The following is a 20,396-nucleotide window of genomic DNA, read 5'->3' on the forward strand; positions in this document are numbered from 1 at the left end:
ATCTTATGTAAGGTGTGCACTTTAGTAAGTTCCAATGTATGTACACATCATGAAACGATCACCATGGTCTACAGAGTGAGATTTCAATCAGTCTGAAAAATAAGCTTCATCCCAACCCTCATTCCTAGTCAACCATTGATCTGTTTACTGCCACTAGCAATTAGTACGAATTACATAGAATTTTATATACATGAAATCAAACAGCATATGTTCCTTCTGTCTTCACTCAGCATAACTATATTGAGATTCATTAATGTATTGAGTGCAGCTCATATGCTTTTAGTTGCATTATGTTCCATTTATGGATGAAACCACAATTTGATCATCCATTCACAATTTGCTTTCCATTCACTTGTTAATGGGCACATGTTGCCTCCACTTTTTGCCAATTATGAATAAAGCTACTATAGCCATTCCTGTACCATTCTGTCTGAATATAAATTCTCAATTCACGTGTGTAAATACTTAGGCATGGGTTTCCTGGGTTTATTGTAAGCACATTTAACATAAGAAACTGTAAGACTGTTTTCCAAAGTGGTCATATGATTTTGTATTCCCAAAAGCAATGAATATGTTATAATGAATTGATGTCATATTCTAAACCTTCACACCAGAAATCCCAGGCAGTTTTATTAAGGACTTCTACCAAACATTTAAGGAAGGCTTATATATACTTCGCAATCTTTGACTTTCTTCTAAATATATACATGTACACATATAGTAATATACATGTGCCTATTATAAATATTAATATGCATATATATGTATATTACTATATGTACACTTGTATATCATAATGTTCATATGTATATTACTATATGTATATAGTAATATACTATATGTATATTACATATTTATATGTATATTACATACATATTACTATATATATGTATATCACTGTATGTATACATGTATATATGTGTGCATATATATACATATATATGCATATATTATATATATACATACAAATTTATATCTATATATAAATATATAAGTATGTATACATATGAATTATATATACATATAAATTATATATATATATATATATATATATATATATAATTATTCCTCTTTCTCTTCCAACTGCCTAAATCCTGTACCTTAAGGTTTTGTCATGTGATGTTTATAGAGATTATGCTCTTCACCTCTCCTGGTAGATCACATCCACTTTTAGGGCTTCCAGCCTCAATCTTTGTCTCTTCTGCAGTTTTTCCTACTGCTTTTGAGGCAACTATAGCTGTGGTGGATTGGACTTATATGTACCCTGAAAAAATATGTTCTTAAACTTAATCCATTCCTGTGGGTGTGAATCCACTCTAAGTAGGGTCTTTTGATGTGGCTACTTGACTTAAGGTGTGTCCCGCTTCAATCAGGTCTAATTCTATTACTGATGGTGTTTACAGGAGAATGAAGTTCAGACAGAAAGACAGCCACAGAGTGAGCAACCAGAGAGTGACCATCAGTGGACCCTGATGAGAAGCCTGAGACCTGGAGATATGCCTTGTCATGTGTCAAGCTAAGCACCAAAAATCACCAGTAGCCAGCCCCAAAATAGTCAGCTCCAGGAAGGTACAGTTTTCAGGAGGAAAGCATTGCTTTAATAATGCCTTGATTTGTCATTTTTCCTAAACTCAGAACTGGAACGATTAAATTCCCATTGTCTAAACCAAACCATTGCATGGTATTTGCTTCAGCAGCCTAAGAAACTGAAACGAAAACCAGCAGCTTACTAGACAACTCCATGTAACTGTGTCACAACTCTCCATATTTAAAAGTAAACTTATCCTGTTCTTCCCCACATCTGCTTCTTCTGCCCAGTTTTCTATCTCTGCAATGTCCAAACCTCAATCTGCTCCTTCTCTAAGCTTTTCTCAATATCTACTCAACCATTGTGTTCTAAAAATACTATCTTGTAATTATTTCTCTCTTTTTTAACTTCTACTTCCAGTTTCACTGTTACTTATGTTAAATAATTTAGAACACTCTAGTCTTTCGACTGGATTACAGTAATAGATTTTGTTTCCTCTCTGCTGCCTCCATCATATTCTGCTGCACTAAGAAGGATCTTTTTAAACTGCAGAAAAAATTATTATTTTCCTGACTAAACTATTCAATGGCTTTTCATTGCTCTAAAAAAAGTACAAATTTTCTAAAGTTTTGCAAAGCCCTCAATGATCTAATCCTATGATTTCTGTCCCCAGGCTAATTTATCTTCACCTAGGTTACTTTATTTCAACAATATTGAACTTTTTAAAACTTGTTTATCGTATAATATAACATATATACAAAGCAAAGAAAGAAAAAAGCGGTAGTTCTCTGAGCCCTCTTCAACAAATAGCTACAGACGGATTCCAGCGTTTGTCCAGGGCCACCATACCATCATCTCAGATTTTTCCTCCCAGCTGTTCCAGAATAAAGGCGGCGAAAAGGAATAAATATATTTTTATCATCACAAATGACTTTTATTTTCTTCTTTGGGAAAAATATTTGTTATATAAAGCAATGACTTTCAAAGCACAGCACAACAATTAGTTATAGAAGACATTTCAGAGTTTGGTATAGGTTACAATTCCACAATTTTAGGTTTTTACTTCTAACTGCTCTAAGATACTGGGACTAAAAGAGATATCAATTTAATGATTCAACAATAACAATACTAAACTTTTAATATCTTGCATGTATTGTTTTCTTTCTGACTTCCTTGTCTTTTTATTTATTGTTTAACTTTGTTAGGAAATCTTCTCATACTTCCCCACCTATTTTACCTGATAATTTCTGTTTATCATTCAGATGTTATTGTAATTTTTTCTGTAATATTTTCCCCATATCATATATTATTTATCACACATAATTGTAGTATCCTTTAATTTTCTTGAAGTATAAGATTTTTCAGGACAGGGCTTGTATTTTTTATCTAGCATGTATTCAATATTTCTAGCAGAGCTTTGGGCCCTTGAGAGCACTGAATAAATTTGTATTGTATCAGTTAAATATGCTTATTGGATTGAATAAGTGGATGGATTTTTTTCATAGTAAAAAAGTACTTTGAGGAAACTGTTTATTCAAATGTATCTCTTTATAAGGACACCTGGAAGCATATTTTTCCTAAAATTAGTAATAATAAGAATTGCACTTCTCTTAGTTATTTTTTCTTACATTTTGATTTACGCGATTTCCCTTATAGATTAGATTTCTTTGAAGCAATGAATAGAATCTCTGATCCATTCATTAATGGTGCAGTAAATTCTAATATATATAATTCATATTTTTCCTGGTCCAATTTTATCTTCCAACCCTATTTTTTAGTCTTTTATTCAACTTTTAATCTATCCTATATTTTGCCTTTATTAATTTATATGAGTTTTTAAAACTATTTCTGGAGAAAAGAAGCAAATAAATAGGTAGATGATAGCGATATAGATAGATATGGCTAGCTAGCTAGCTAGATGGACAGATCGATAGATGAGATAAATAGGTAGATGGATAGATAGGTTGATTGGTTGATTGATAGATAGATATATATGGACAGTTAGATAGATGAAGGAAATTATTAGCTTGTAAGTACTGCTCAATATTTGGAAATTAGGGTTAATATGTTGTGGAGTATTTCTCACCTTTTATGACTAGATAATTTCATTCCATATAATTATTAAGATTATATGATGTGCCAGACTCTATGGAAGGCGCTGGATTTAAGGAAGTAATAGAAAGTTATAGTTCAATAAAAAATAATTGCCATATGCAAAACTGCCTCATTTTAGAATGCATTTTTACACAGTGCTCTACAAATACATTTCCCTCTAATTAGGACTATAAATGAGTAGTACTAAGACCTCATTCCTTCAAATAGTTTCAGAATCTATTTCTATTTCCTGCAAATCAAAAGGAATTTCATTTATCAGCAATAATAGCTATTGAAAGTAAAATAATTTCATTGCAAAGCCTACATTTTTTTGACCTAGTTCTTTTTAAATTCAGTAATGCCTATTTGAAACAAAACTGTTGTTAAAAGGTGGAAAATGTATTCAATTCTACACTAGTTTGATATATATATAGATGCATGGAACTAGGGAAATATATAATAGGAAGCTTATAATAAAAGTCCTAATTTAAGCCCTTTTCCCCCTAGAAATAGTTTGAAATTTTGTTGGGAAAATAATGTGGCTAAAAAATATTCCAGGGCAGGCAACAGTGGCTCAGTGGCAGAGTTTTTGCCTGCCATGTCGGAGACCTGGATTCAATTCCAAGACCCTGCCCATGCCAAAAAAAAAAAAAAAAGGTAGAACCAAAGAACAACAAAAAACAGTTCCAGAGCTTTTCAGTGGAATCCACTAAAATCCATCTCCTGGATTTGGAAAAAGGCATTTTTTTGTATGCTATATGGCAGGGGGCATGCTTCATTCTTTCTCTATGTGAGCAGCTCATTTTTGCAGCAGCGTTTGCTGAATTTTTGTTTGTTTTCGGGAAGTACATGGACCAGGAATCAAATCCATGTCTCTCACATGACAGGAAAGAATTTTACCACTGAACTACCCTTGCACACCCAAAAGGCATTTTTTTAAAAAGCAATTTTATTGAGATATATTCACATACCATACAATATATCCAAAGTGTACAATCAATGGCTTTTATTATATTTAAAAAGTTGTGCATTCATCATCGCAATCAATTCTAGAACATTTTCATTACTCCAAAAGGAAAAGCTCCTTGCCTCTTAGCAGCCATCTCTCAATCCTGCTATCCTTCCCCAGCCATACTTAACCACTAATCTATTTCTGTCTCTACAGATTTATTTGTATGTGCAATTTATATGAAAGGAATAAAAAATATGTAGTACCTTTGTGTTTGGTTTCTTTCACTTAGCATAATGGTTTTAAAGTTATTATTGCTTTTAAATTAAAGAACCTGTAGGTTTACCAAAAAGTCATAAAAATACAATGTTCCAATAGCTTACATATTGTTAAAATTTTGGATTAGTGTGGTACCTGTGTTACATTTGGTGAATGAATAGTAAAATAATACTCTTATCTCTAGTCCATAATTAACGTTAGATAGATTTTTCCTATATGCCACCCTAACATTAACACCTTGTATTAGTGTTGTACATTTGTTATAATTCATGAAAGAACGTTCTTATATTTGAATGGTTCACCTCAGTCCATTGTCACAACAGAGTTCAGTGTATTATCAAATTCATGTTTATCTTGTGTTATGTAATTCATGTTTATCTTCTAAAGTTCATTCTAGTAACATGCACACAAAGCTTTCCCTTCCAATCACGTTCACAAACATAACACAGCCCTGTTATTACTCCTACAATACCGTGTTACTATCCACCAGTACCGATTTTCAAACACTGGCAATCAACCTGAATAGAACGTCTGCACAAGTTAAACGTCAGTTCCCCATTCTTTATTCACATTCTATCCCCTAGTGAGTTATATCCTAGATGCTAACTTTTAACCGTTTGCTTTGTACGATTAGACTAATGAGCTCATATCAGTGAAATCATACATTTGCCCTTTTGTATCTGGCTTGTTTCACTCAAAATAATGTTCTCAAGTTTCATCCATGTTGTCACATGCATCAGAACTTTATTCCTTCCTACAGTAGAATAATATTTCATTTTATGTATATACCACATTTTTTTCCCCTCTATTCATCAGTTGATGGACATGTGGGTTACTTCCATCTTTTGGCAATTGTGAATATTGCTACTATGAATATCAGTGTGAAAATGTGTGTTCTCATTCCTGCTTTCAGTTCTGGGTATATGCTCAGTATAGGGATTGCAATTCTGCAGTAAGCTTCCTGAGGAACCATCAAACTGTCTTCCACAGCATCTACACCATTGTACTTTCCTACCAGCAGTAAAGAGTGTTTTTATTTCTCCACAATAGTAGTTTTCTGACTTTTTATTTTTTTATAATGGCCATTCTAGCAGGTGTGAAATTATATCTTATTGTCATTTTGATTTGCACTTCCCTCACAGCTAGAGATGTTGAGAATCTTTGAGTGTGTTTTTCAGCCACATGTATTGCCTCTTTGGAAAAATATCTATTCAAGTCTTTTGTCCATTTTAATTGAAATTTTTGTCCTTTTGTTCTTGAGTTGTAGGGTTTGTTTATGTGTTATGGATATTAAATCCTCATCGGATACGTGCTTTCCAAATATTTTCTCTCATTGAGTATGCTGCCCTTTTACTTTCTTGACAAAGTCCTTTGATTCAGAAAATTTTTAATTTTGAGGAGTTCCCATTTATCTATTTTTTTCTTTTGTTGCTTGTGCTTTGGGTGTAAAGTTAAGAAAGATTGCCTATCACAAAATCCGGAAGATGCTTCCCTATATTTTCTTCCAAGAGTCTTATGGCTAATTTTTATACCCAGTGTGAGATAGAAGTCCTCTGTCATTCTTTTTGCATATGGAAATGGAGTTATCCCAGCATCATCTGCTGAAAAGACCATCCTTTCACAATTGAGTGGGCTTGTCATCTTTGTCAAATATCAATTGGCTATAAAGGTCAGGTTCTATTTATGAACATTCATTTTGATTCCTTTGATCAATATAGCTATCTTTAGGCAAGTGCCATGCTGTTTTGACCACTATAATTTTGTAATATGTGAGTGCTCCAATTTAATTCTTCTTTTTTCCAAGATGTTTTGGCTATTCAGTGCTCTTTACCCTTCCAAATAAAATCAATAATTTTCTTTTCCATTTTTGCAGAGTAAGTTGCTGGAATTTTTATTGGGATTGCATTAAACTTGAAAATTAATTTGGGTAGTATTGACATCTGAAGGATATTTAGCCCTCCAATCTATGAGCATGGAATTTCTTTCCATTTATTTAGGTCTTATTTGATTACCTTTCGCAAAGTTTTCTAGGTCCGTGGGTACAAGTCCTTTACATCCTTAGTTAAATTTATTCCTGGATATTTGCTTTTTTTTTGTGGCTATTGTCAATGACATATTTTTTATTTCCCCTCAGCTTACTCATTACTAGTGTTTAGAAACACTACCACTTTTTATCCATTGGTCTTTCATCCCACCACATTCTTGAACTTGTTTCTTGGCTGTAGTAGTTTCAAGTTCATTTCATCTACAAAGAGCGAGTTTTAACTTTTTCCTTTACAATTTGGTTGCCTCTTATTTCTATTTCCTGCCCAACTGCTCTAGCTATAACTTCGAGCATAAGAAGTTGAATAACAATGATGACAGTGGGTTCCCTTGCCTGGTTCCAGATATTTGAAGGAAAACCATCTGTCTTTCACCATTGAGTACAATGTTAGCTGTATATATTTCACACATGCTCTTTATCATGTTGATGAAATTTTGATTCCTATTTTTTGAGTTGCTTTTGTCAAGAAAGATGCTGTATTTTGTTAAGTGCCTTTTCAGTATCAATGGAGGGAATTGTGGTTTTCCCCTTTTGATTTATTAATGTGGTCCTTTGGTTTGTTAAAGGCTGCAGGAATGCAATATTTCAGAAGTGGAATCACTGTTAAAAAGGGAATGTATTAAGTTTACAGTTCTAAAGGTCATAAAAATGCCCAGACTGAGACATCCAGTGAAAGATATCTTGACTCAAGAAAGGCTAATGTCTGTCACACAAGAAGGCACATGGCTGGCATCTGCTGGTCCTTGTTCCCAGTTCCATTATTTTCAGTTTCTGATGCCAGTGGTTTCCTCTCTAAGCATTTGTGGGTCTTCACTTAGCTTCTCTGGGACACAATTCTGGGTTCTAGCATGCTCAGCATCTCATGGGCAAGCTCATGGTGATGTCTGCTGGGCTCTGCATCTCCAAACATCCCTGCCTAGAAACGTGCTCTCTCTGTCAGCACTCCAAGCATCCAAATGTTTGCATCTCTGTCATCTCAGGAGCAACTGTGTCTCCTGGGGCTTTTGCATTTCCAAATGTCTTTGTCTACATCTGAGGTTCCTCCAAAATGTTTCCCATTTTAAAGGACTCTAGCAAACTAATCAAGACCCACCTTGAATTTCCATCTAACCAAAAAGGCACACTCACAATTAGACATGTCACATCTCCATGTAGTAGTCTAATCAAAAGGTCAAACCCATAACCGAATGGGTCAATCTTCACAGAAAAAATCTAATCAAAGAAAGTTTTCCACCCTATAATATTGAATCACAATTAGAAGATCAAGGCTTTTCTGGGTTGTACAACACTTACAAACCAGCACATGTGGTGTATTACATTAATTGATTTTCTTATGTTGAACCACTCTTGCATACCTGGGATAAAACCCACTTGATCATGGGTGTATGTTTCACTGTAGGATTTTTTTTTGTAAGTGTTTTGTTGAATTATTTTGCATCCTATATTCACTAAGAAACTGGTAGGCAATTTTCTTTTCTTGTCATATTTTTATTTGGCTTTGGTATTAGATTGATGTTTACATCATAAATGACCTAGGTTGTGTTCCCTCTAATTCAATTTATTGGAACAATTTGAGTAGGTTTGGTGTTAATTCTTCTTGAAATGACTGGTAGAATTGACCTATGAAGCCATGTGTTCCTGGGTTTTTGGGGGGAAGGTTTTTGATGACTGCTTCAATCTCTTTACTTGAAATTGATATGTTGAAGTCCTCTATTTCTCACAGAGTTAGTGAAACTTGTTCATATACTTCTAGGAATTTGTCCATTTCATCTGTTGGGAATCAGTTGGTAATAGTATCTTCTTGTGAATATTTTTATTTCTGTGGGGCCAGCAGTAATGTCATCCTCTCATTCCTGGTTTTATTTATTTGCATTTTCTATCTTTTTGACTTTGTCAGTTTAGCTAATGAAGGCTGTTGATTTCATTAATTTTCCCAAAGAACCAACTCATGGCTTTTTTATTCTATTTTTTTTAATTCTCAATTTCATTTATTCCTGCTCTATTTTTCCTTATTTCTTTCCTTCTGCTTGCTTTGGGATTAGTTTGCTGTTCTTTTCCTAATTCCACCTGGTGTTCAGGTTTTTAAAAATTCTTCTAACTTAATGTAGATATTTAAGGCTATACATTTTCTTCTCAGCATTGTCTACACTGTATCACATAAGTTTTGCTATGCTTATGTTACTGTTTCTTTTTCATCTTGTGATATTTGCTGATTTGTCTTGCAATTTCTTCTTTGAGCCACTGATTGCTTCATTGCTCCCTACTCTGCCATTTCTTTATACTATGGATTACTCATAAAAGCATACTGTGCCATTACATTGTATAAAAGTGAAAATATGCATTCTATGTAAATTGACTAGTTCATTTTGTGTCCCACTTGTGTGTATGTGTGCTCACACTGAACCATTTGTGTTAGGCATAAGAGAAGGTGTGCAGCAGTGTAAATATAAAAATAAATATGGAGTAATTTGGCAGGTAATTTTTTTCCTCCCTCTTTGGATTAATTTCAACTGAACAGATTTTTAAAAAATTCATTTACAGATTATAAAATTTATATTTGAGAAAATATAGTACCAGGTAAAATTTTCAAAGATTCTAAGTAGGGGGAAATTAATGACTCTCATTCAGTTCTAAGTAGGGGGAAATTAATGACTCTCATTCAGATCATGTCCTAGCAAATACACTCAGGGATATTTTATCTTTCTTCAAAGTATCATCAATGATCTTGACCTGATTTTCAATGATGTGTGAGACAGTGTTGAGTTATCTTTAATTGTATTTATTTATAGAAGCCAAATGTGTAATTAACACTTCCTGGCGAGGTGAAGTGTGTGTCAATTTGAGCCCATTTAGTGTCATCTAATCAAATTTCATGAATTAATGTTCTCAGCGAGCAGCGTTTCTTGATGGTGTATTGCTAGGGTGAGAGGTGGAGATGAAGATTAATTGAAAATCAATTTTTGGAACACATAATGGCTCTTAGGTGGTATACCATTGGCAGGTAAACTTAAATGCTTTGAAAAATAAAAGGAAAGGAACTAAGTCCATATTGTATGTAGCCATCACTCATTATGTAACAGTTCACAATTTTACAATTATTACTAGGCCTGCAATTATTTGCATTGATGCTTGAAATCATATTACTTGGTTTTGAAAACTGTGCTAAGAATTATTAAATTTCTGAAGATGTATTTTTTATTATCTATTTGATTGCTGCTATTCATCATTTATAACTCTAACCCTGTAAATCCAAGACTTCTACAAGCTCCTGGGAGTATTCTTCCTTTAATGAGACATTTAATAGTGAAGGGGTATTAAAATGAAACATTTCATTGGAAAGGTCATAAAGGACCTACGTTTATAAGCAAGTCTATTTAAATGATACTATAATAGCATGTTCATGAGTACTAGAAAGACTCTTAAAGATATATTATTACTGGAAGTAAAATAGCAAATATGTAAATTTAAAATTATTTTATTATTTTTAATTATTTTATTAATTGAATCTGAATGTAAGAGTTGCAAGAAAGACTGAAGGTTATTTAGCTCTGTATTTTCCATACCTGGTGACACATTAGAACATTTTAGACCCTAGAAGTTCATAATCTCAAAAACTTCAGGGAGATCAGGAATTTGCATTTCAAAAGTGATAAATGTGATAAATCTGACATAGCCAGATTTTTGTGTAATTTCAATTAAGAATCTGTTCCAGTATAATTTTTTCACTTTACATACAAGAAAGTAAGATCCCAAAATAATAATATCCTAGGTTAAAAATCTGTTTCATCAAATCTTTATTGTAGGAATATCACCTGCTTTGGCTGAGGATCCAGTATCACCATCACAGGTGCTTATAGAAGAGGTGAAACTCCTTAAAACCTTTTAATAAGATGAAAACAATGATCTATTGCCTAGAGAAAAACATTTTAGCCAGTAAGTTTAATTTGTTATACATGTAACTGGCAAGTGCATGCTTTACCAGTAACTGCAGTTACTAAATAGGATCCATTTACACTGATACATTTGAAAATATTAAGCTCTCATGTCAAACTGCAGGCCCTCACTCTGTGTGCCATCCTTCAGTTATATCATCGTTACTCACAAGCTAATATACACATATGTTTTTCTTGTCAATCTTTTCTTCAATTCTCTTTAACAACTCCTCTGCTTCTTAAGTCACATAACTCCAGAATTTGAATCTTCGGGCCCCCAGGACAGCTAGGACAAAAAGATGCAGCTCCCCCTTATTGCCTACATAGAGCTTCATTTCCCACACCACTGCTGAGCCCACTGGTATAACTTTTAATATGATTGCTCAAGATATAAGGGTAATAAGATGAAAGAGGCTAATGTAAAATTTCTGCTACATTTAACTAATTTTTGTTTCTATTCATGCAAATTCAACTTCCACATTTTACTTGGAATTTCCTCAGAAAAGCAGTCCTCAGCATTTGCTCATATTTCTTCCCAGTAGGATATTGAAAATGTACATCCTTTGAAATAGTGATGCCCATTCAAAATTTCCCCAAATAGCCTTTATAAATGAAAATGATATTCATTGTACTCTTATGCTTATTTCTCCTTATGATGACCAAAGAAACTTATTTGTCCAGCTTTGTATCTGAGTGACTATATGGGGTAGAAAATTCTACTGACACTGAATGGCTATGTAGCATGATTGAGAAATAAATTTCTGGTGCAGTAAGCATAACTAGCATTGGCAGTTGCTATAACATAGTCTTTCTAACCCTGAAAGATATCCCATTACACATTCATCAATTTAGAAGTATATTAAACAATTGAAAATATGAAATGTATATTGGCTTTACTCAGGATAAATATTTTATAAAATTATGTGATAAACTAGATTTTAAAGAACATTTAATAATGCATACAGTATCTAAAAGAATCCAGGCACAATTTAATTTTTGTGCTTTTTACAACTTACCTTGAAAAAAATGGTGATCCCAGAAAACAACCCAGTTACACCTAAAAGAATCAGAATCATTTATTGGTTCAGAGACCTGCTAGCCATTCTTCAAACATTTCTTTTTGAGCACACAAATGATTACAATTGATTTGCCTTTGGGTTTTATCATGTGGCTGAGTTTTGAATTGATGGAATATGAGAAAAAGTGATGAACTCCATTTTTAGGCCAAGCCTTGGAGAATTTTCTTATTTGAGCACCCCTTTTTCTTCCTCTCCATTTGAAATCTGTGTTGGTGATGTGGGGAGCTCATGTTGGTGAAGGTGGTCTTCAGACTTGGTTCCTGGGTGACTGCTGCATTGAACAGGACTTCCCCCACAATAGATTCAGTGTGTGACAGTAGTAAGCCATATTTATCAGTGTTAATGAACTAACTCATTTACAACTCTGGTTCAGGATTTATCTGTTGCAGGATTCCACTTAATTACCTCAAGCAATTATTTCCTCCCCAACCTCCATCATTCTCAGTTCAGTTCAGGTCAACATAAGCCAAGATTTTCATTCCTTACAGAAATATTCATTGCACAGACAAAAAGTGGAAAAGGCAAAGCATAATGTGCTATAATTAATCATGTAAGGTAGTTTTACGCCCAAAATCCCCACAATATTTCAAAATGTCTATTTGCAGGAAATGGGATTTGTTTTTTATTGCAGAGCAAAGCACCACAATACAATTTAGGATTAATTGTGAGTAAACCTTTCTTTTGTAGGTTGGGAGAACCACTGCTTTGAATGCAGATTTCTCCTCAAGGAGATTTGGGGACGAGTGCTCAATGAAGTTCTGGATCTAGAAAATGATTCTCTTGAAAGAACCCCTTAGGAAGCCTTTACTGATGCTCTGGAGTATATTTGCCTTCTGCCTTAGTGAGCAATGCTCTTAGAACCACACAGGAGAAACTAGGCTATACCACTTTCAGGTGACACCTGATTCCTAATTTCAAAGCCACAGGCTCCAAGTTTCAGAAAAAAACAAATGAATCCCTTCACTCCAGTGGAAGTTCTTGTAGACTAGTAAATGTCTGTTTCTTGTCCAGCATTTCTCTTTCTTGTGATGACTGTGAATGTCTATTCCTTTCAAATTAAACTCATCCTAAACTCATTTAAAATGGTCTCATTCCTTCAAGCCCAAATAGAGTAATCTCATTAGAATATAATCTCATTAAATGTAAGTATAGTTGCCGAAGGCTGAGTTACACCTAACTAAAGAACACGATGTTCATTTTGAAGCCATTGTGTGTGCATGTGTCTGTATGTATGCACATGTGTGTGTAAGTGAGGTGATAAGATTTAAGAAAAAGAAAGAGGCATATGAAGCACTCCTTCTATAATGTATTCCCTGGACTAGGCTTTCTGCTTCATTAATTTTTTCTCTCTTAATTCTTTCAATCTATTGTCAACTGAAAGTGAGAACGGCACTTTGAAAACACAGAAATCACAACACATCACACCCCCACTTAAAATCTCCAATTGCTTCCCATTGTTTCCAGGACAAAACCCAGACTTCTTTCCATAACCACCAAGGCCTCCAGGATCTTTTCCCCACCCAACTTCCCAAATTCATTTTGTGGCACTCCCTCCCCACTTCTTCACACACATAAGAGTTAACTTCATTCCACCACGTAGGTGGGTATGTTCTCTTCCTTAACAAAGTTCATGTGATCTTTCTTGCATACTATTATTTTTGCTTTGGATATTTCAGCATTCTTCATCTCTAGTAGTCCTACAGTTACTTTATGACTCTGCTTCAGTGCTGTCTCCATGAGTTGTCTCTAACCACCATGCCAGAAGTTTCTCAGCCATTAGTTTATTATCCAGTTTAGTAATTTGTTTGTTTCCTATCTAGTGTTCATCATGCTTGTAGTTATTAGATTTATTCTCCTTAAGTTCATTTCTGATTCCTATGTAGAAACAACTACCTTAGGGAACATAATGTGTCTCAATCATCAATAGATTCCAAATGCCCAGCTTTGTGCCTAGAAGATAATATGAACACACAGATGTTTAATGGAAGGTTTAATGGGTGAATTCAAGAAAATAATTTTGAAGAAGTGTAGAAAATGGGTTTTTCAGGAGCAGAGAATGAAGCAGGAGTACTGAAGGGAGGCTGCTACACATTAATTTATTTTTTAATGAATGCTTAGCAAGAGTGTAAATATGTATGAGTAACCAAGATAAATTTAAATAATCCCTGCATTGACTAAAATCGATTGCGTCAATGCAATGGGTGGAGACTAGTCATGGATTAATCTTTGAGGAACCAGAGAGCACAAAGTCGGCAGCAGGTAATAGAAATATAGCAGAAATCTGTTATTCTGTGTTTTTCCCTCTGTTTTATTGGTCATTCCGTGGCAGAATTAATCTCTTTTATCAATGCTGCTTGTTAGAAATGGAAACCTGGAGTTATCAGGTAAATGGAGACTCAGAAGGAGTACTAACCTGAGCAGTCTAGGAAAAGTGTTGCCTAATTTATGTAACTGATTTGTGGTAGCAGCTACAGGAGCAGCAAAGATATGGATATATGTGCTCAAAAAATATTTGTTGGCTCATAGCAGAAGGACTTGTAGCAGTAGAAACAGCACGATGGTTTGAGCAAGAAGCAGCAAAAATAGACCAAAACAATCACAGGAAAATGTAGTGAGATGCATAAAACCAATGAGCTCAGTAAGGAAGGGCCAACCACAAGTAATAAACACAAGTTTATAATCATCTGCAAGATTCACACTGAAATAATACTTGGATTTTGAATGAATATACAATGTGTTTCTAGATTCCCTTCAGCATGAAAAAAAGAAGAAAAAATAACTATATGGCTTACTGAAAAAAATTGTGACACAAATTAGGTCACATCTCCCTTATGTCATTTGTTTGCAAAATAATGACTCAATACTTTCTTGATTCAAATAACATGAAAATTAAGGTCTCTCTTTTGAGGATTTCCTTTCTTCTCTTCCCTTTAAATGTGCAAACATCTTGAAAGGATTTGTTCCATCCCAAGTGGTTAAATTTATTTCCACCAAGCAGGCAAGAGAAAGCCCTGGAGAGAAAACCAATCCTTTCACTATTGGAATTAAATGACCTGCTGCCATTTCAATAATGTTCAAATTGTGTATTTTTTGTAGGCTGATTCCTCAGTGACTAAAGAATTCTTTTCTATTACTTTGGTGATATATTTTCCTTCCTGGCCTGTCTATAAACCAAGAAATTGCACCAAGCTTGGTCTTGCATGCTAACAATTCTTTATTTTACATTGGCATGAATAATCATAGTGGCACAATTTTTAATGATGAGTGAAGAAAAAAATCTCTATTAGTCTAGGTAAGTAAATCTGCTGATGTTTGTTGAGAGAAATGGGAGGTTTTCAACCTCAGCTTCAATATCAAATACTGAACCAGATCTGTGCATACCATTACAACAGTTTAGGAGCAAATATACTCCAAGGAAACTTGTCATCTAATTTAAATGATGCTGGTTATCAATTATATCCACTTAATTTGGCATAAATTTTCATGTTGTAGGATGTGCCTAAAGAGAAAAAAATGAAAGAAAGAGAGAAAAGGAAGGAAGGAAGAGAAGAAATAAAAAAAAGATGATCACGTAAGTGAGATGAAATAATAAGCTGTTTTAGTAATTATCACAAATAGAGAATCTATACCAATTTTAATATTAAAATTATGGGTTAAACTATATTTTATGCATAGAGTGTCTTTGTTATTGGTAGCTTTGCCATTTTCAAGTAATTTTGTTTTGGTGAGTATCCCTGAAAAACTTTTGGTTACATGAAAATCATGTGTTTAATGATAGAAATTATTAAGCGTGATTACCCGGGACTAAGCTAAATCAAGCCAGTATCAGACTGAGCTGAGTATATTTGAATTCCCCCAAAGAATGGGACTTTTAAAAAGTGTAAATGATTTTCTATTTTGAATATCAGTGTTCATCAATATCAATGAAGACAGACTATCTCAAAGGTGTTATTTCTTTAATCAAATGGTTAGATTTATTTATCAGATATGTATGATATAACTTTTACAATTGCATTGATAAAAAAAGAATCATAGGTCTGGAAAATTTTTTCTCCCACTCATGAGAGAGTAATTGGAGTTAGATTTGCCCCCTTATTTCTAACAGCTAGAAAACAGGGCAAAATAAATCAAGTAACTATTTCAAGACATTGTACCACAGGCAGAAGAATACTGTGATTCCACAAGGAAAAGGAATCAGATGAAATGAGTCTTATGATCTCTCTGGATTTCTACTTGGATGCATGGATGAGATCTGAGAAAAGAGGTAAAACTGAAGGCAAGCACAGCTGTCTCATTGCATTGAGGAGATAGATCAGAATTTAGGAAGTCAATTGATTGGATGTTACTAGTGAGACTGCCAGGAAAAAGGAGGCGTGCAGGAAAACAAATCCAGAAAACTATACTGTAGTACCCTGGAGTCTTTAGTGACTCCTTACCTGTAAAATGGAAAGGTTGAAACTCCTTACATCTAGGAAAGCAAAATAGCTAAACCACTACAAGTTAAACAGTCCATGGAGTTCACTTAAAGTTGGAAGGTACTTACATTCTTACTAAACAGAGTGGAAACTCCTCAGCGAAAACCCAAGTAATTCAGTGGAGATGCTGATAAGCAATGTATTAGTAGAAAGGCTAAATACTAGAGTAAAGAGTTCTAAATCCATACCAACAAAACTTAAAAGCAAAGCTCAGTGGGGTTAAGCTAATATGCAAGTAGTTAACATGACTGACAAAACACACTGCAACATTCTTGAAGTCAAGACAAAAAAATCCAAACATTGAACAATTTAATATTAATTAGAGCTGACATAAAATGAAATATTACTTTTATTGCACATTCAAAGAAGCAAAAAATTGTGACCCATTAACAAGGTAAAATATAAATGATATATATTATGAAATATCAGACAAACACAATAGCTATCATAAACATTCTCAAGGAGTTAAAAGAAAGGATGAAGATACTGAGAAAATACGTGAAGGATATTTTATAAAAGCCAAATTTAATTTTAGAGAATAAATGCAGTAACTGAAGTAAGTATACAAATAATCAGTAGAGGGACTCACAGCAAAATATACACTGGAAAATTAAAAATCAATTGACTTGAAGACATAATCATAGACATTATTCAAACTGAAGCACAATAGAATATAAAGACAGAAAAATAAAACAAAGCAAACAGTGGTGCTTTAGTAATAAAACTGTGTTTTCTGATGTGCATAATGGGTGTCTGAGCAGGAGAAGAAACAGAGGAAAGGACAGGAAAATATTTGAAGAAATAAACTGAAATTTTTCTGATTTTTAAAAAAAATTACAAAACCTTGAGGTAAACATAAAGAAAATCATAGCAAATCACCTTATAATCAACAGTTAATTCCAGGTGAAATGAAGAAAATATAAGAATAACCAGAAAAATAGATGCATAACCTATAGTAGGACAGATATAAAAATGAACTAGATTTCAGAACAGAAAAAAGTAAATCCAGAGTATAAGTCAAACAATACACTTGCAATGCTGAAAGAAATGCTGTGTCAACTAGAATTCTAAATTAAGGGAAAATACTGCTCTGGTTTGAAGCTGCTACGTACCCCAGAAAAGGCCATGTTCTTATAAGCCATTCCTGTGGGTGCAGACCTACTGTGGGTGAGAACTTTTGATTGGGTTGTTTCAGTTGAAATTTGAGTCCACCTAATTCAAGGTAGGTCTTAACCCTTTACTGGAATCCTTCTTGGGGATAGAAAACAAACAAACATTAAAGCTGATAGAGCTCAGAGAGAAATATCAGGAGAAGTTTCGAGAGAGTTTAGGGAGAAAAGCCCTGGAGAAGTTGAAAGAGCCATTGAAAGCAGAACCCAGGAGAAAAGGACCAACAGGCAGAGCCATGAGGCTTCCCAGGTGACGAAGCTGTTCCGGATGCCAGCAGCCTGTCTTCAGAGTCCAGGTTTCATCCTGTTGACGCCTTAAAGGGGGACACTGTCATGGCCTTAGAACCGCAAATTTCAACTTAATAAATCCCCACTGTAAAAGCCAACCTATATTGCATTCCAGCAGCTTTAGCAAACAAACAAACAAACATACAGAAAACTTTAACAAAAGTAGAAATAACCCATCACCAGCAATTGTTTATGCAACTAACATTAAAGTTTCTTCAGGTTGGGGAAAATTTACAGCTTTATTTAGATAAAATTTACATATCAGCCAATTAATCTAATTCAGGTATACTATTCAATGTTTTTAAATATATTCCCAGATATATGTGACCCCGTTCTCAGTAAATTTTAAAGCACTTTTGTCACCTCAAGAAGAAACCTTTTATCCTTTAGTTATCTCTATCTTATCTCTCCACTCCCTACCCCCAGTGCTAAACCACCACTAATCTGCTTTCTGTCTCTATAGATTTCCCTATGCTGGACAATTCCATATGAATGAATCATATAATAAATTTGGTCTTTTGTGACAGACAACTTTCACTTAGCATAATTACTTCAAGGTCCATTCAAGTTGAAGCTTGTACCCATAATTCATTCCTTTTAATGGGCAAATAATATTCTACTGTATGGGTATACTATATTTCTTTATGCACTCAGCATTTGATGAAATTTGGGGCTGTATCCACATTTTGGCTATTATGAAAAATTTAGCTGTAAACATTCATATTTTTGCATGGACGCGTCTTCATTTCTCTTGGAAATAAGCTGTTCTAGTTTGTTAGCTGCTGGAATGCAACATACCAGAAACGGAATGGCTTTTAACAAGGGGAATTTAATGAGTTGCTCGTTTACAGTTCTAAGACCGAGAAAATGTCCAATTAAAACAAGTCTATAGAAATGTCCAATCAAAGGCATCCGGGGAAACTTACCTTGGTTCAAGAAGACCAGTGACGTTCAACGTTTCTCTCTCAGCTGGAAGGGCACATGGAGAACATGGCGTCGTCTGCTGGCTTTCATGTGGCTCTACCAAAAAGGGACTCTCCAAAATGTTTCCTCTTTTAAAGGATCTCAGCAAGCAACTCCACCTTCAGTGGGTGGAGACACACCTCCATGGAAATCATCTAATCAAAAGTTACCACGCACAATTGGGTGGGTCACATCTTCATAGAAACAATCAAAATGCTCCCACCCAGCAATACTGAATGAGGATCAAAGGGCATGAATTTTTTGGGGTCCACCACATTCAGGCCAGCACGTAAACCTAGGGTGGAATTGCTGGGCCATATGATACACTTATGCTTACTCATTTGAGGAACTGATAGACTATTTCTAGAGTGACTGCAACATTTCACATTCCCACTTGCAGTGTGTAAGTTAGAAATGTAAATTTTTTTCATGTGCTCATTGGCCATTTGTATATCTTCCTTGGAGAAATGCCCTGTCCTGGTTTGAAAGGAAGTATGCCCCCTAAGAAAAACCATGTTTTAATATAAATCCCATTTCATAAAGGTAGAATAATCTCTATTAATACGGTATGTTTGAAACTGTAATGAGATTATCTCCCTAGATGACGTGATTTAGTTAAGAATGGTTGCTAAACTGGATTAGGGGATGACATGTCTCCACCCATTTGAGTGGGTCTTGATTAGTTTCTGAAGTCCTATAAAAGAGGAAACATTTTGGAGAATGAGAGATTCAGAGAGAGCAACACTACAAAGCAGAGAGTCCACCAGTCAGTGACCTTTGGAGAGGAAGAAGGAAGACGCCTCCCGTGGAGCTTCATGAAATAGGAAGCCAGGAGAGAAAGCTAGCAGATGATGCCGTGTTCGCCATGTGCCCTTCCAGCTGGGAGAGAAGCCCTGACTGTGTTCGCCATGTGCCTTCTCACTTGAGAGAGAAACCCTGAACTTCATCGGCCTTCTTGAACCAAGGTATCTTTCCTTAGATGCCTTTGATTGGACATTTCTTTAGACTTGTTTTAATTGGGACATTTTCTCAGCCTTAGAACTGTAAACTAGCAACTTATTAAATTCCCCATTTTAAAAGCCATTCTGTTTCTGGTATATTGCATTCCAGCAGCTAGCAAACTAGAACATACCCATTCAGATCCTTTGCCCATTTTTAATTTGTTACTTATCTTTTTATTGTTGAGTAGTTGCTTTTTATGTATTCCATGGATAAATTCCTTATTAGATAAATGATTTGCAATAAAATCTCCAATAATGTGGACTTTTCAAAATTTATTGCTAAATATTTTTTCTTTTAGATATTAATATAAATCTAATTATTTGCTTAATTTCGTTATTGGCATTTTAATTGCAAGTGTATAGAAATAGAATTTATTTTTATATATGGGTATAGTATCCTGAAAATGTTCTGAACTTGTAAGTTCTAAACAACTTTTTTAGTTGATTACTTAGGATTTCTATATGTAAGATCATGTCATCTGCAAATGGACAGTTTTACTTCTCCCTTTTCAGTTATTGATGCCTATATTTTTGGCCAATTGCTCTGCCTAGAAACTCCTGTACAATGTTGAATAGAGCTGGTAAGAGCAGACAA

This window comes from Tamandua tetradactyla, chromosome 22, assembly GCF_023851605.1.
Source record: "Tamandua tetradactyla isolate mTamTet1 chromosome 22, mTamTet1.pri, whole genome shotgun sequence".
NCBI lineage: Eukaryota > Metazoa > Chordata > Mammalia > Pilosa > Myrmecophagidae > Tamandua > Tamandua tetradactyla.